Below are 19198 nucleotides of genomic sequence, written 5' to 3' on the forward strand. Positions count from 1 at the left end.
AAAGGCTAACTGCTAAAAAAAATGCATCAGCGACATATCAGGAGACAGTCAAAGAGAGCTGTCAAACATAATTAATCGCAATCCATAAAAGTAATTTCTTTCAGGGGTCAGTTATTATGAAACATAAAATAAAACAGATCCACATCATAGGTGTACATTGTGTTCACATGTGACAGCAATTGTGGTATTAGGATCAAATTGAAATGTGCTAATTTTACCATTGCAGCATTTTAGCATTACAGAAAATTGTTGTCTGAAATTTCTATGATGTGTTTTCTGTCAAATCACAGTAACAAGAAAATTCTTATTATTCTGATGTAGTTATATTTACCAAAATGAAAAATAATGCAATCAAGTCTACAGCCCTTATGATAACAGGTCTGTGAGAAATAGCTGCTAAACATGAAATGCTGCCCAGAACTCACCCAGGTTTCAGCTACAGTTATGGCATCTTGTATTTTAAAAGATGAGATATTATTATTTTGATAAATGTATCCTTTTTAACTATGACGCTTTGAACAAATGTCATGAAACAGTAGTACAATTTATAAAGTACAAATAATTCACAGCCACAAATATTCAACTAAAATAAACTGATTTATCAGAATTATCAATATTCTTGTACTATTGAAAATTATGATGGCTTATGATGTGGGTTTTAATTGATACAATATATCCATTGATTTTGATTCATAAAATAAAAATTTATAGACGATTACTGAGGAGGTAAGATTTATTGCAGGACTCTTGAGTTAGACTGTAGGAGTTTCAGCTACATGGACCTATTTAACTAGACACTTGTTGAATGTGAATATTGCTTGGTTTTTGCATTCTTTAGCATTCTATCCCATGCAATAACTACAATTCTAATGGATATATTCAAAACCTGCAACTAGAACCTGAATGAGATCCGAGTGGCAGGAGAGATAAAAGTTTGATGAATTATTCCCCACTGACACAATCAAGCTGTTTACATTAGGGCACATTATATTTTTGTAAACATAACTTTTAATTTAGTAAAACTTTTAACTTTAACATTTTCTTTCTGGATTTGAACTACTGAAACAATGTAACTCTTTGACAGAAAAGATTAATTGCATTCCATGATTAACTGTCACATAAAAAATTATAAACAACATATTAACTTACATCCCACATCTTCAGAAAGCTGGAATCATCCTCATGCAGATAGGCAGGGAGAGCACGGAGGACAGCAGCACGTTTGACATGGATGTCAGCTTGTTCCTTCAGTGTGAGAACATACTCTTGATTCACTGTGGATGCTAATCAGCACAGCCACACAAGACTATGCATCACCCTACCATGTCTTTATAGATGAGAGTTCAACCAAAGATAATCCAAAATCCTTCGGGCATCAGGTGTCTTGGATGTTGTCTGCCTTATTGTCTATGACAGACAAACACTTTTGGACATTGGTTCTGCAATAGCACACCGAAAACCGGACTTTAAATTCCTCAATGCCGACCCGCTGTTTACAAACACGGCAGCGGAGCCTTTGTCTGGACTGCCTGGCCGCGGCAATGCAGAAGGAAAAGGGGAAATAGAGCTGCCGTTCTCATCAGAGTAAGACGTCGCGCAAATCGACCCCCAGTATTCTACTGGCAAAATGTTCAGTCTCTGGACAACAAGCTCTGCGAGCTGAGAGCATGGATCTCTTTCTAACGAGAGATGAGGGACTGCTGCATTATCTGCCTTACGGAAACTTGGATGTCTGCTGAGATTCAGCCATCGAACCCGCGAGGTTCTCCGTGCACCGAGTGGACAGAGCGAAAAACCTCTCAGATAAAAGAGGTGGTGGTGTATGTTTTATGGTCAACAAATCCTGGTGTGATCAGAGGAACGTACATTGTGTCAAGTCTTTCTGCTCTCCTGATCTGGAATTTCTCATGCTTCTATGTCGACCATTCTGGCTACTGAGGGAATTCACAGAGGTCATTATCACTGCTATGTACATCCTGCCACAAGGCGACACAGACCAGGCACTCAAGAATTGTAATGGGATTATAAGCAAGCAGGAAACCGTGCACCCTGAGGCCGTGTTCATTGTGACCGGGGACTTTAACAAGCCAATTTTAAATCAGTTGCACCAAAATACTACCAACACATCAGTTTCAACACACAATGGGACCGGGTTTTGGACCATTGCTACTCTCCCTTCCGGGATGGCTACAAATCCCTCCCCCGCCCACCATTTGGCAAATCAGACCACTCTTCCATTCTGCTTCTGCCCGCTTACAGGCAGAAACTAAAACAGGAGGCACCCACCCTCAGAACGATCCAGTGCTGGTCGGACTAATCAGATTCTACACTACAAGACTGTTTTGGACTGGGAGATGTTCCGGTCTGCCTCTGATGACAACATCGAGGTGAACGCTGATAGTGTAACGTGTATCATCAGAAAGTGCTTAGAGGATGTTGTTCCGACCAAAACTTATGTGAGAATGCTGTTTGTAGACTACAGCTCAGCATTCAACACCATAGTGCCCTCCAAGCTTGATGAGAAACTCTGGGCTCTGTGCTTAAACAGCTTGTTGTGCAGCTGGATCCTGGACTTCCTGTCAAGCAGACGCCAGGTGGTTAGAATGGGCAGCAACATCTCCTCATCACTGACCCTCAACACTGGAGCCCCACAGGGCTGTGTTCTCAGCCCACTCCTGAATTCCCTGTACACATATGACTGTGTGGCAACACAAAGCTCCAATGCCATCATTAAGTTTGCTGATGATATGATGGTGGTAGGTCTGATCACTGACAATGATGAAACAGCCTACAGAAAGGAGGTGCACACTCTGACACGCTGGTGTCAGGAGCACAACCTCTCCCTCAACGTCAGCAAAACAAAGGAGCTTGTGGTGGACTTCAGGAGAAAAGACAGAGAACACAGTTCCATCACCATCAATGGAGCACCAGTGGAGAGAGTCAGCAGCTTCAAGTTCCTCTGTGTCCACATCACTGAGGAACTCACATGGTCCACACTGAGGCCGTTGTGAAGAAGGCTCATCAGTGCCTCTTCTTCCTGAGACAGCTGAGGAAGTTTGGAATGAACTGCCACATCCTCACACGGTTCTACACCAGCACTGTAGAGAGCATCCTGACTGGCTGCATCACTGCCTGGTATGGCAATAGCACAGCCCACAACCGCAAAGCCCTGCAAAGGGTGGTGCGAACTGCCGGACACATCATCGGAGGTGAGCTTCCCTCCCTTCAGGACATATTTACCAGGCGGTGTGTGAAAAAAGCTCGGAGGATCATCAGAGACTCCAGCCACCCGAGCCATGGGCTGCTCTCACTGCTACCATCAGGCAGGCGGTATCACAGCATCAGGACCCACACCAGCCGATTTCATAACAGCTTCTTCCCCCAAGCAATCAGACTTCTGAACTCTTGATCTCTCGTGATCAATATACATCAGAACTGCACTTTATTAATCTTATTATCTCACACTGGACTGTCTTAAATTATATTCTCTCTTAACAACACACTGGCAACTGACTATCAACCGACAGCCTGAATGTCAATACAGTACAATACAACCTACTGTATATTTTATATATACTATATATACTATTTTTATTGTATAATGTGTATTCTATATTGTGTGTATGTGTATTCTATATTGTGTGTATTGTATACTGTACAATATTCTATATTGTGTGTATTGTATACTGGATATTGTATATTATTATTTGTATATTGTGTTGTGTGTAATTATGTGTATATTAGATATGTAAATTGTGATGTGTAAATCTGTTTATTGTAAATTGGTATATGTCTCATCACTGTCACGACTGCTATGTTGCTCGGAACTGCACCCAAGACTTTCACCCACTATTGCACTTGTGTATATGGTTGTGTGACAATAAAAGTGATTTGATTTGATTTGAAGTGTAACCAACTGACCTGGATGTCATAAATCCTGAAGAGCTGACCCAGAACTTCAGACACTTTCTCTGTGCGAGCAACTTTCTTCCTGAACAAGCTCTGAAGACGGAGGGCATGTAGGTCCAACACAGCATAGAAGTGGTTCTTCAAGTTGAGGTTTGTAATTCTGTGAAACTCTGTACAGATCTGCACAAATATAAATGAGTGTTTAAGCCAGAGTATATATGTGTCCCTGTAGAAAAATAAAAATAACAGACAAAACATTTTGAACTATGACTGTAAACTTGACCAAGTTATCACTGACACAGCCACAAAAAGGAATTCAATGTAATACATCTTCTCAAACAGGTGTACTAAGGAATATATGTTCACCTGTGACTATTTTAAGGGCAGGCCAGCATTCCAGGATCTCACCAACAGGTAAGTTATCACTGATGACCTCTTTGCATCGCAGGGCAAAGGTGGTCTGCATTAACTTTGTAATCAGGACAAGATTTTTGTCACTCGTCTTAACTTCATCTTCAATTTGAAGTCTTAGTTGTTCAAGGCTTGCAGCATCTTCACCTCTTGGGAAATTAGGGAGGAAATTTACTTCTGCCCTCTTGGGTCTTTTGATGTTAGTGTGAGGAGCTTGTTTGTCTGGGTTGTTTCTACTCCTCTTCCCAGAATTAACAGCTACCTCATGAAATCCAGCCCGACTCAACTTAGTGCGGTAGTTCCCCATCTTAAACTTCAGACTATTTTTCCAACCATACCACCCTGTCTGAGATCCTGGCTCTTTTAGACAAGGATGCTTAGTGACAAGTGCTTCTGCAACCACTGAATCTTCCTTATCATTGTGGTATGTTTTGAAGCTATGCAATATGCTATGCAATGCGAGAGTCTCAAGGATGTCATGCTTTTGTCCCCTAGATAACTTAAGAGTCTTCTCTGTTCTCTCATTTGTAGCATTTCCCTCACAAAGTATGAATTCTACCTCATAGGAAAAAGTGGGCCCTGGAAAAATACAAGGCCATCTCCCAGCCCTGTCTGGAGTCATGGCATGGGGCAATATTATTGTGTCATCTGATGCTACTGAACTGGCATCAATCTCAGATCGTGTAGCTTTTAGTACAGCCCTCTGTGGAAGTTCCTCAATGTCTACAAGGGAACATAGCTGCACGTCAAAGTCTGGATCTTCGTATGATAGGCTAAAGTCAAAGTCTAGCTCAAACTTTTCTATTATCATTCTTTTAAGCTCATCCACTGGTTCTGGATGTGAATATAAAGTCATCTTCCTTACAATGTCTGTGGAGGTATGGACATGAAGTATGAAGTTTTGAGCTGACATTTCCTATTGTTACAAAGAAAAGAGAGAATGCATTAATGAGTTGATGTAAATTAGTGTGAATATTAATTTTCTCCACATTGTTCCCAGAGACTTTATAGGTCCCCATTTCTAAACATATGTTAATCCTCCCAGTCGCTGATCAAAATAAATATTTTGTGTTAACAGCAAATGTCCATCGATAGTGTATGCTGTGAGACTTACTGTGTTATTCATCATAGATCTGACAGCTGATGCACAGAGAATTTGTCTGATGATGTAAGCTCAAATGATCTTAAATGCTCACTGTACCAGCACTCGTAGTTCCTGCAAAGAAAGGAAACAGAGTTGTTCACAAGCAGTATATGTTCAGTCTTGCTGAATTTTGGAAGTCCTCCTGTCTGGCCTGCAGAAACAAACATCCCATTTGCACACTCTGTGCCATTTATGGAGACCTTTGATGTACTATATATGTTGTGGCTCTCTGTCTTGGTCTCTATGAAGTCTTTTGCCACTTAAGGAAGAGTAGCAACTTGGACAGAGGTGACACTTGAGGCTTGTATGTCGGGTCTGAAAAATAACAGCGCATTGAGGTGATAAACCATCATGTGCTGATGCCTGGTAGCAAGAGTTTTCAAGACGTTCTTGAAATTCTGTGTGTCATGAATCACCCTTATGAAAAAACAATGTTTTCCCTCGAACCTCATGGTCCATAGGTAAACCAGAGGCCCAAAACGCTTTGTCAGTTCTGGGTAGTGTTCAATATAATGATGCTTGGGTCTGAGCTTAAAGTCTGGAAACACTGCTTTAAGACCCTGTCTGTGATCAGTTATTTTAGTCTGCATGTACTGGATGGATTCCTCTGTGAAAGACAGAGACAACACTAACTGCACAATTTCTTTAAGGTCCATCAATATGGCCCATGCTTCATCTCCTTCAGGGACTTTACTTCCTACCATAAGTGGTAATAACTTCAGCAAAGTGGAATTTTCATGCCCATTCCCACCAATGCTTAGTCTGACTGCAAACATTTTCGGGATTACTTGTGGTTTATCAAGCCTATCAGAGTGCTGATATGGAAATGTGCGAATTTTTGTGTGTAGATATTCAAGAGTGAAATACTTAAGTCGAATCATTTCACGGATGCACAAGGCCAACTCAACAGGCACAATACCCTCAAACAGATTGTGCAGTATCAGGCGGGAAACCAGTAATGGTATGAAAATGCTGCAATGCATTGCTGAGAGCACACTCACCTGTAACACCGAAATGGGTTACATTTTCTCCTTGCACAACATTTTGCACATATATCTTTTTTTTTTTTTTGTATCTTCTTCTTTTTTTTTTTTTTTTTAAACACCAATATCAAGACATTTTCTTTTGGTTGCTCCATTTGACCTGAAAAAAACTTGTCTTTCATAAAAATGTCAAAAAAATGAGGGTCTGAAAGTGTTGTTGTTTTTGTTTTTTGTCACATGACAATATGATTTGATATGATTTGGTGGATTAAATTTGTTCAAATATTTAAAAAAATACTTTAAACTCAGAAATTGAAAACATGTTCATCATAGTAAAGGTGTATTCAAGTAATTGTTTTGTGTGAATTGGATTTTTTATATATATAGTTTTGAATAACTTAATAGATTCAGACAAAAAATAATAATAAAATAAAAGTTCCCCTTCTGTCACTCACTCGACGTTGTGTTGATGAAGTGTCACTAGGGGTCGCTCAGGGGACTGTTATATACATAATATGCATAGACTTCTATCACAATAAAACGTCTTGGTTACTGTCATAACCTCCATTCCCTGATGGAGGGAACGAGACATTGTGTCGATGAAGTGACACTAGGGGTCGCTCCTGGGAACCCCAGACATCTCTAATCTTTGAGAAAAGGCCAATGAGGATTGGCGAGTGGAATTTGTATGCCACTCCCCCGGACATACGGGTATAAAAGGAGCTGGAATGCAACCACTCATTCAGATTTCTTCTTCGGAGCCGAGTGGTTGTGTTCATTCAAACTGAACTACTACTGGTCCATTCATCTCTCTTCCTCACGAGCTGTTGGTCTTACGGCGCATTACAGCGGTTCTCCCCTCTTGCACCGGCGTTGTGCAGAGTACATCCCAACAGCAGGGAAAAAAAAGAGTATATTTTCTCACCTAAAAGAGAATATTTCCAACTAAAAGAGTGGCACTCACGAAAGCGTCTTTTTCAAGATGTCTTTTTGTTTGTGTACCCTTCCTGGTTGCGGTCGCTATCTCTCCGCTTCTAACGGCCACGATCGCTGTATCTCGTGTTTGGGTGCTTCCCACGTGGAGACATAGTTCGTGGATGGTTCATGTCCTCATTGCGAGAACATGACCATGGCTACGTTGCGGTCGCCCAGCAGCTCCCCGTCTCGTTCATTCTACCTACGGGTATGAGGCTGAGTCGGTTAGCACTGGGGGCGATTTGGGAGCTTCTCCACTGGGTAAACCCCCATGGACCTCCCATTCCCCTGCACGCTCGTATGCCCCGGCCAGGTTCTGGGATGAGACCGCGAAGAGGATGAGATATCCATTGCAGCATCGGAGAGCGGGCTCGTCGTGTCTGACGTGGAAGACTCGGCTGGACTCCCACCCTCAGGTACGGTGGTCCAGTCGCAGGCGGACACGGAGCTGGCGGCCATGCTTGCCTGGGCAGCTGCGAGTGTCAGGCTGGAGTTGAACCCTCCACTTCCCCCTGAACCCTCACGGCTCGTCGATTGGTTCCTGGGGCTGGAGCGCCGCTCACCATTCCTTTCTTCCTGGAAGTGCATGAGGAGCTTACACGGTCATGGCAGGCACCTTTTACTACCCTCACTACCCTCGATGGTGGGGCGGCGAGGGGGTACTTGGTGATTCCTCGGGTGGATCAGGCGGTCACGGTGCACTTGTGCCCACAGAGCGCCACCATCTAGCGGAGTCATCCGAGGCTCCCGTCCAGGGCCTGTAGGCTCACTTCGTCACTGACGGCTAAGGCCTATGGTGCTGCAGGATGTGCCGCATCCGCCCTGCATGCCATGGCTCTTACCAAGCCAAGGCATTTAAAGAACTGCACGAGGGTAGTTCTGACCCTGGATTAATACAGGAGCTGTGCTCGGCGACCGACCTCACCCTCCGGGTGACTAAGGTCATGGCACGGTCTCTCGGGCAGGCGATGTCCACCTTGGTGGTCCAGGAATGCCACCTTTGGCTCAACCTGGTCGAGTCGAGAGAGGCTGACAAGGTTTGATTCCTTGACACCCCCATTTCCCAGGCTGGCCTATTCGGAGACGCTGTTGGAGACTTTTCCCGGCAGTTTTCAATTGGTAAGGAAGCAGACGGAGGCCATACAACATACCCTGCCCCGGCGCGGCTCGAGGCCCCGCACCCCGTCTGCTCGTCGCCAAGAGCATCCCCCTGTGGAGGTAACACCGGCTCCGCCGCAGACGCAGTGAGCCGTTCCCGGCGTGGAGCCGCCCGCAGGAAACAGATGCCACCCGAGGAAGGCTTCGAAGCGTCCCTGAGACAGGTAGCCCAGGAAGTCAGGAACCCTTCAGGGGCTGGTAAAGAGACCACTCCTTCCCCCGATGGAGGGTCAGGTGGAGAATCCTTATTTTCCTTTTCTTTTGATTTTGCTGCATGCCCAATGGGCTGTGGTACCCACTTTGTTAAGAAAAGAGCAGTCCACTCACTTCCTGGGTCTCACAGTTGGTGTTCATGGCCGTTGTTATCATGACCGCCGGACACCATTTCTCTCTGGCAGGTTCAGCGCCCCGGAGGCGGGACTTCTGCCCTCGCATGCCGAGCTGTGGCACAAGTCTGCTCCCAATGTGAAAGGTCTCCACAGGTCATGAGGACGTACTTCTTCCTCCCCCATCCCAGGCCATTCTGGGGGTAGTCACAAGGAGCCAGGAAAGTACTTTGATGTCCTTAGACTCGACACGGTCACAAGTGGCACCTCAGGCTCCACTCTGTTGCAAGGCCCCGCCCACCGATACGTCCGACATGGTTGTTCCCTTGGTCCCCCTCGCACGGAGCTTGGGGGCGTGGCTTGCGCTCCCCAACCCGTCGCGTTGGCTGATCAGGACTGTACAACTCGGCTATGATTCAGTTCGCCAGGTGTCCACCCAGGTTCAACAGCGTCCGCTTCACTGCAGTGAAAGGCGAGAACGCCACTGCCTTGCGCGCGGATATCGCCTCCCTCCTACGGAAGGACGCGATCGAGCCTGTCCATCCAGCTGAGATGAAGAAGGGGTTTTACAGCCCCTACTTCATCATACCCAAAAAAGGTGGCGGGTTGTGGCCAATCTTGGACCTGCGAGTTCTGAACCGAGCTTTGCACAGACTCCCGTTCAAGATGCTGATGCAGAAACGCATTCTAGCGAGCGTCCGGCATCAAGATTTGTTCGCGGCGGTAGACCTGAAGGACGCGTACTTCCATGTCTCGGTTTTACCTCAACACAGACCCTTCCTGCGGTTTGCTTTCGAGGGCTGGGCATACCAGTACAAGGTCCTCCTTGTACTGGCATCCTCAGCGGCAGTCACGTTGCTTGGGTTGATGCATATGAGAACGCTTCAGCACTGGCTCCAGACTCGAGTCACGAGATGGGCATGGCGCCATGGCACACACTGTGTGCTCATCACGCAGGTCTGTCGCCGTCTGTTCAGCCCTTGGTCCGACCTATCATTCCTACGGGCAGGAGTTCCCCTAGGGCAGGTCTCCAGGCACGTCGTGGTCACTACAGATGCCTCCAAGTGTGGCTGGGGTGCCGTGTGCAATGGGCACGCAGCTGCCGGCCCTTGGACTGGTCCGCAACTGTGTTGGTACATCAAATGCCTCGAGTTGCTGGCAGTATTGCTCGCCCTGCGGAGGCTTTTGCCATTGGTCCGGTCCAACACAGCAATGGTTGCGTACATCAACCACCAAGGCAGTCTACGCTCTTGTCAAGTGTCGCAATTCGCCCACCATCTCCTCCTCTGGAGTCAGCAGCAGCTCAAGTCGCTGAGAGCTGCTCATATTGCGGGCAACCTCAACAGCACAGTGGACATGCTGTAGAGGCAGGTCACGCTCAGGGGAGAGTGGAGACTACACCCTTAGGTGGTCCAGCTGATCTGGAGTCAATTCGGTCAAGCGCAGGTGGACCTGTTCGCTTCCCGGGAATCCTCCCACTGCCCGCTCTGGTATTCTCTGACCGAGGCTCCCCTCGGCACAGACCCATTGGCACACAGCTGGCCTCTGGGGCTGTGCAAGTATGCGTTTCCCCCAATGAGCCTACTTGCTCAGACGTTGTGCAAGGTCAGGGAGGATGAGGAGCAGGTCATCCTAGTGGCACCTTATTGGCCCACCCGGACTTGGTTCTCGGACCTCACACTCCTTGCGACAGGGGTGGCTGTCCCCCTCCACCTTGAAGGTGTATGTAGCCGCTATATCGGCACATCACGATGCAGTTGAAGGTAAGTATTTGGGGAAGCACGACTTGATCGTCAGGTTCCTGAGAGGCACGAGGAGGTTAACCCCCCCAGACCGTGCCTCGTTCCCTTGTGGGACCTCTCCGTGGTCCTTCGGGGTCTACGGGGAGCTCCATTTGAGCCTCTAGAGTCAGTAAAGTTAAAGGTGCTCTCTTTGAAGACTGCCCTCCTGATGGTGCTCACCTCCATCAAGAGGGTAGGGTACCTGCAGGTGTTCTCTGTCAGTGAACTGTGCCTGGAGTTCGGCCCGGGTGACTCTCACGTGATCCTGAGACCCTGACCAGGCTATGTGCCCAAGGTTCCCATGACCCCGTTCAGGGATCAGGTGGTGAACCTGCAAGCACTGCCCCAGGAGGAGGCAGACCAAGCCTTGTCATTGCTGTGTCCGGTGCATGCTTTGCGCATCTACTTGGATTGCACGCAGAGCTTTAGAAGCTCCGAGCAGCTCTTTGTCTGCTTTGGGGGACAGCGGAAAGGAAGCACTGTCTCCAAGCAGAGGATCGCCCACTGGGTCATTGACGCCATCGCTATGGCATATCACGGCCAGGACGATTTCTTTCCTTTTGGGAAAAAAAAAAAATAGAATAGGCCGTGGCTGGGCCGGCCGGTCCCCATTTTTTGTGCAGTTGACTTGTCGAGGTGCAGGGGACCATTTGACCCCAACAAGAGCATTGTGGGAGGTTACGTGACGGCCGGGTGCACTGGCTACGAGGCACACAGAGGTCTGCCCGTCTCGCCCCGCTAGTCCACATAACACAGTACAGTAGTCGTGGCGTTTTTTATAGGGACCCCTAGTGTCACTTCATCGACACAACGTCAAGTGAGTGACAGAAGGGGAATGTCTCGGTTACTGTCGTAACCTCCGTTCCCTGATGGAGGGAACGAGACATTATGTCCCTCCTGCCACAACACCAAACTACCCGCTGAATGGGCCGGGACCTTGTCTCGGCTCTTCAGAGCAAAACCTGAATGAGTGGTTGAATTCCAGCTCCTTTTATACCCGTATGTCCGTGGGAGTGCCGGTGCAAGAGGGGGAGAACCACTGTAATGCGCCATAAGACCAACAGCTCGTGAGGAAGAGAGATGAATGGACCAGTAGTAGTTCAGTTTGAATGAACACAACCACTCGGCTCCGAAGAAGAAATCTGAATGAGTGGTTGCATTCCAGCTCCTTTTATACCCGTATGTCCGGGGGAGTGGCATGCAAATTCCACTCGCCAATCCTCATTGGCCTTTTCTCAAAGATTAGAGATGTCTGGGGCTCCCAGGAGCGACCCCTAGTGTCACTTCATCGACACAACGTCTTGTTCCCTCCATCAGGGAATGGAGGAAACAAGACGTTTTATTGTGATAGAAGTCAATGCATATTATGTATATAACAGTCCCCTCTGCCAACCCCTCCTGTACAGTAGATTATAAAAAAAGAGTCCCATGATTGTGCCCCACATAACATCCCTTACCTGCAAAGCAATGAGAATGTTGGGCAGCGCTTGACCATAGGTGTTTTGGTAGTGCATTGCGAGTGCACTTACGGGCACCGCTGTCATCACATCACTCAGCATCTTGGCCATGCAGCCCGCAGTACCCACGCCAATGGTGTCCCCCAGGGAGACCTCATAACAGCCCAGTTCAAACAAGCGCTTTGCCACCTGGGCCGGAACAGAGGAAAGCCATGAAAACACTATCCCTCCTGGAAACATAAACAACATGAAGGTGTGCACACAGAGAGCTCATTCTGAGTGTTAGAAAGGCGCTGCAGTGTTATAACATCATGCAGGTTTTTCACAAACATCGTAATAAGGGCCTCATGGGACTATGAAAATTGTGGGTAGAAAAAATATGCACAGCGCTCAACACTCTGAGATTTATCACATGCTGGAAGGCCCATTTAAAAGAACAGTTTACCCAAAAGTGAAAATTCTTTCATTATTTACCAGTACTCACGCTTATGTCGCTCCAAACCTATATGAGTCTCTTTCAGTGCAATACCAAAATGTCTTTTCACTTTTTTCCATACAGTGAAAGTGGTTGGGAACCAGGGGTTGTCAAGCTCAAAATGACAAAAAAGAACCATTAAAGGTAGATATCCTAAAAGTAGTCCATATGACTGTGTGCTGTATTCCAAATCTTCTCAAGCCATGTGATTGCTTTGTGTGAGGAGCAGAAAAAAAAGTAATATGACCAAAGCAGACCAGCAATATGTAAGCACAATTTAAGCAGTCCAAAATTTAAGCTCTGAAATGGACTACAAAAGTTGTAAAAGCTACAAAAATGTTGTGTCGATGTTATATCCAATCTTCTCAGGTCAAGCGGATACCGTTACCCTCCACTGTAGCTCTCAAACAAAATATGGCTAATCACATGTCATATGTCAATGACATTTGCTCACAAGACACATGACAACCAATTGTATCAGCATGCCATTTTTGTAGCCCTTACAACCTTAATTTTAGAGCTTAAATTTTTGTCTACTTAGATTTTACTTAAATTTTGCTAGGGTAACACTTACATTAATGTTCCCTGTGTTAAATGTTTATAAAGGGGTTCATTAATGACTAAAAAGTAATTTACATATGCATTATAAATCATTAATATGCAGTTATAACAACATTCATAAAAAGGGTGACTTTCATGCAATACCTGTCAAATAGTGAGCCATTTTACCTCATATGTAATACATGCTTTATAACATTTATTCAGCATTAGTAACCTATGAAAATGTACCCTAACGTAAAGTAGACATATGTGATGCATTTATTAAAGGAATATTCCATGTTCAATAAAAGTTAAACTCAACTGACAGCATTTGTGGCATAATATTGATTACCAAAAAAAATAATTTCGACTTGTCGCAAATTTCTTTAAAAATAAATAAAATAAAAATCGAGGTCCAATGAGGGACTTATAATGGAAGTAAATGGGGTAAATTTAGGGTTTAAAGGCAGAAATTACATTAATTATTCCGTTAAAAGATGTGTATTATTTAAGCTGTTAAGTTGTTTAATAATTTTTTTAATGGTCATTTTAGGGTTTTAGGGTTTACGGTGTTAGTTGTCATGGCAACAAATTAAAAAAAATGGATATAACTTTATACAGAAAAGTAAGCGATTGTATCACACTAAAATGTTTTTGTTTTGTGGCTATACTTTTTAGTATTTTAACATTTAAGGATTGACTCCATTGTAAGTGCCTTATTGTAACCAAAATTTCTGTGGTAATCAACATTACGCCACATGCTGTCGGTTAAGCCTAACATGTATTAAACCTAGAACATTCCTTTAAGGACCTGCCAACATTAGAAACAAGTTCATAAAAGTTCAGTATGGTTTAATGGTCATCAGCCTTTATTATAGTATGATATATGCTGTGAATGTGCATGAAGACCTGAAAAGTGATTTTGCAGAGGTAACTCGGACAAGGTAAAAAACATTATTTTGACATCAGTGTGACAAGGAAAGTGACAACACAAGTGAGTCAAGACATTACAGTAAAATACAGGAATATGAACAAAGTGGACTGTTGCAAAATGACACAATACCTCATTTTAATCTTGCTATCAGTCTATTTTGCTAAAGTGTGACAGTCATGAATTAGTGCATTTTATGGTTTTGAGAAATATAAGCATAAATAAGTATATTTATTAGGCATTTATAGCATATACTGTATGTTACAGTGCTCACTATTTGGCATGGATTGGATGAAAGTTGTTTTACACATGTTGCTATAACTGCTTTTAAATTCTTTATAAGGCATTTGTAAATTACTTGTTATTCATTAATGAACCCCTAATGTGAAGTGTTACCTTTGCTGGCCTACTTTGGATGTATTGCAAAAAGCAGCCAGGATATTCTTCAAAAATTTTGGAAGAAGTTGTGTTTGAAAGAACATGAGGGTGAGTAAATAAAGACAGAATGTACTTTTTTGAGTGAACTGTTCCTTTTATTCTGCATTAGGCTGCTGTTTTACGTTGAACAATTCGACTGCACGACTGCACAATTCTCTTATTGTACCTTTGTGACTTGTGATGGTTTTACTTGTCCCTCATACAGGCAGCCAAGAGCACAGGAAACGTCCCTGGAAATAAGTGAAAGAACTATCAGAGGTAAAGTTCAGCCTATGCTGTAGAATATATAGCCATGAGCTTATCTGCAGTCATGCAACAGGTGAAATAATGCCAAGTGCTGTTTTATTGCAACCACAAGTAGACCAGAACTGCTAAGATGGAATACATCTATCACTGAATAAAACAAAATGTTCAGTGGCAGGCAAAACATATGGTCGGTGTCAAACAGTTGTGACAAATAGTACCAATAGTGTTGACAGTGGAAATGAGAAATGTTGCTGGAGAGCGACGTAAAAGCTATATGTGCTTTCCATATGTGAAGGAAACATGTACTGCTGGACAAAGTGAACAAACAAGTTAAAAGTTGAGAATGTTTCTCTTGGGCTCATGCTAAGTCAGACAATACTGCTGTTTGCTACCAGAATTTTCGTGGAGTTTCTACTTGAGCAGCAGGCGTTGAGTCACATTTGCCAGAATGAGTACGTCAGACTGAAGTTTGGCAGGTTTTTTCTTCAATGAGAGAGCACAGCCTACAAACTCTGGACACATCTGGACTTGTACTTGTAAGTGATACAAAGCACCACACTGCAGACCCATCTGGAAATTTAATTATTTACTCATTAATTCTAGAATAATTTTATGTCGCTTGTGTGCGCCATCCCAAAACCTCAAAGAAGAATAGTCCAAAAGTTCCAAAATAAAAGAAACCATTGACCTTTTGGTTTAACCAAAGATAAATCTTATAACTTTCTTATATAAACTGACAGTACAGTACTCCTAGAGTACAGTACTACAGTCTTAGTAAGACAAGTAGTCCCTTAGTACATGGGACAATCCCCCTAGAACAAGTATCTTACTCAAGGGTATAATCGTGGCAGCTCATGGGCAGGTTCATATGGATTCTGGGCCCGAAAGTTCTGCAGATTCAGTAAAATTGCAACACCTGTTATTCCCAAAGTTCTACACATTTCCCACCCTTGCATCTTCGTTTAACACATATGGCTAATTTGATCGTGCTTTCAGCCACCAGTGGACTCTCAGCTCCATTTCCAAAGAATTTCCCCAAACCCCATAGAACATGCAAAATTGTCAGCAGATTTAATCTGGGCCTGCACACGGGTTGTCCCTTGCAAAATTCGAACCTCAACCATACAGCTACAGTATGTACTTGACCAAAATTACCCTTACCGCCGTGTGTACACATTACGGTTCATGAATTTAACAATGACATACAGTATGTAAAAGACAAAAAAATAAATAAAAAAATGCAAGAATGTCAGCCTTTTTTCAATAAATGGAAACTGTTGCATCAAAGGTATTAGTTAATCGTACAATCTTCCTGAAAATCAAACAAAAATACCTTCTAAATGATCAAAATTTGGTCCAGATCTTCATCCACTATGCCACACAATCCCTTTAAGTAATAAGCATCAGCACAATCCTGGCAGTGAAAATGTTTCTGCATCACTAGCTACAGTATGTATTCATCAAAGCTGCTAAATTAATTCAAGCAAAAACTTGGAATATCACAAGACAATTTCAGAGTAAAGCATCGTTGACATCCCATGTGTGTAAGAGAACAAAACTGAAGTTGAAGCCAACGTGGCTTTTATTAAATGTAATAAATTGCTTGCAGTTTAGAGCACGCAGACAAAATGCTCTGATGAACTTCATGTTTACTAGCGTTATGGGAGGTAATAGAAGTCAATCATTTTGATGACCTGGTTTGTGTCCAGCATTTCAAAATGACCAGAGCAACATTTGAGATGCTATGTAATGATATTGATGGCAATCTTTTAGCGAATTATGTATTCAAATGGACTTTTGAGGCAAAGTAGCATGACTTTGATGCGCATCTGTAATAAAAAAATAAATAATAATTTACTCCTCAAGTGAGCCGACTATGTAAATTTAAGCACATTTTGGCAACTTTATTTGCATCTTAGTATTTCCACTGAGCAAATTTTATGCGATTTCCCAGAATTTGCATACAAATATGTGGGTGAAAAACCAGCTACTGCTAGATAATTCATTGCACACCCCTTTTATTGACTATTCGCACAAATTCTGAACTCCACAGAAAGCTTCGCAAATTTAGCAAAAAGTATGCATCATGCATAGTTATGCACATCCCTTGCACATTTCTTTATTCAGTATTTTTACTAATTTGAATATGTTTTTAGATACCAGGAAGAGTGTAGTAATTTCAGATCTATTTAACATACACCATTCAGAATTCTGCTAATTTTCCCCCAGAATCATTGCAGAAGATACAAAAAGTCAGCAGTTTCCATCTGGGCTCAAGGTTGTCCCTTCTAAAGCTTCAACCTACAGCCATCCAGTCACTAGTTCTTTATGCACAATATGCCAAACCACCTGTACGATTAAGTACAATTCACAACACAATCTTTTCTTCTGCTTAAACTGGTTTGATTGCTTAGATTGTTTTTGTGAGATCAGCCTGTTGACCTGATTTTCACTCAAAATTAGTGTTTAAATGTGAAAGTGCACATGATGGAAACTGGCCTAGAGAAATAAGTAGAATAGTTGGAGTCAGTAACACACACCCCCACACTGGGATCCCCTCCTGTTTGGCTGCAGTGATGACCTGCTTGAACCTCCGCAAACTCTCCTCTATGGAGCAGTTGATGTTCTTCCTGCAGAATGTCTCTGAAGCAGAACCAAACACTGCAACTTCAGTTGTTCCCGCTGCAAACTTCAACAGGAAACATTTCATCAAACTTGTGCTTATAGATGTTGGCTTATGAGGGCGACTCGCTTGATTAGCAAGCGAAGCAATTAGAGATGGGGCTCATTTACAAATAAATGCTCCAAATGAAAGCTGCAAAGGTTGTGCTTGTATGTAAAGTTAAGTGACCCTGGAAGCGTAGGTAGAGAACATGTATAAATAAAGTGGTTTATTATACAAGAACAACATCATTGACCTGGCATGGAAGGTAAATTGCAAATGTCACTTGTAAATAAATGTTAATGATGCAAATATTTACTTACAGCTGCCTGGAAGCCCTGAATATTGGGCGTCAGAACAGGATATCTTACTTCAGGAGAACTTTTAATGCCTTGCAGCACTGCAGTGTGGTCTGCCATCTAATAAAAACACACAGTAGCCTAGTTTCCATCCACTTTTCACGCTATTTTGTTATCCACAAAGTGAAAATGCCAAAAAATGTTGCCGTCTATTTTTTCAAATGGCCTTTTATCGATAAAAATGGTGTGCGTGATGACGTCATACCTAAAAAAAAAAAAACACTTTAGTTTTGGTTTATCGCAAAATAAATCTGCCCTTAAGCCATTTCCATACAGAAATGTGTGTTTATCGCTAATTCGCCTCCCAGATGTCCCTAATTTTTTTCCTCTGAAGTTTTGATAAAATGGTAAAAGAGACAATTCATTGAAATTAGCCGGCTTACTGTCATTTTAATTTCACAAATAAAAGCAATCAGAAGAGGAGGAATTGCAATCAAAAGGGAGCTGTTGCCCTTCTGATAGGACTGCAGTATTGGTCCTGATGTTGCACCTATCGCAGGTTGCCACCAGTTCCGACCCAAAAGTGAATCGTCATGGCCCTGTTCAAGCTGGCAACCTGCACCAAGTAGTGGGGGAAACTTTCGGTCTTACTATAAGGACCATCCATCAATGTGTATATGCTGTGTGCACAGCTATTAAAGAAAAAAATAATGCGGTGTAATATCAAATCAAAATCAAATCACTTTTATTGTCACACAACCATATGCACAAGTGCAACAGTGGGTGAAAGTGTTGGGTGCAGTTCTGAGCAACACAGCAGTCATGACAGTGATGAGACATATACCAATTTACAATAAACATCAGATTTACACAACACAATTTACATATCTAATTTACAATAAACATCAGATTTACACAACAAAATTTACATATCTAATATACACATAATTATACAACAAAATAATAATATACAATGTACAGTATACAATACACATAATATAGAATACACATACACATAATAGAATACACATACAATAAAAATAGTATATAAAGTATATATAAAATATACAGTAGGTTGTATTGTACTGTATTAACATTCAGGCTGGCGGTTGATAGTCAGTTGCCAGTGTGTTGTTAAGAGAGAATATAATTTATGACAGTCCGGTGTGAGATAATAGTGCAGTGCTGATGTATGTTGATCGTGAGAGATCAAGAGTTCAAAAGTCTGATTGCTTGGGGGAAGAAGCTGTCATGGAGTCGGCTGGTGTGGGTCCTGATGCTGCGATACTGCCTGCCTGATGGTAGCAGTGAGAGCAGCCCATGGCTCGGGTGGCTGGAGTCTCTGATGATCCTCCAAGCTTTTTTCACACCACCTGGTATATATGTCCTGGAGGGAGGGAAGCTCACCTCCGATGATGTGTCTGGCAGTTCGCACCACCCTTTGCAGGGCTTTGCGGTTGGGG

At 43.3% G+C, this 19198-nt stretch overlaps 1 pseudogene; it reads right to left on the bottom strand.

Moving 5' to 3' along the window:
- LOC127414310 (3-hydroxy-3-methylglutaryl-CoA lyase, cytoplasmic-like) overlaps positions 1 to 19198 on the bottom strand; it is a 74570-nt pseudogene that overhangs the window by 48340 nt on the left and 7032 nt on the right.

The sequence above is a fragment of the Myxocyprinus asiaticus genome, chromosome 23 (genome assembly GCF_019703515.2).
Source record: "Myxocyprinus asiaticus isolate MX2 ecotype Aquarium Trade chromosome 23, UBuf_Myxa_2, whole genome shotgun sequence".
Taxonomy (NCBI): Eukaryota; Metazoa; Chordata; class Actinopteri; order Cypriniformes; family Catostomidae; genus Myxocyprinus; species Myxocyprinus asiaticus.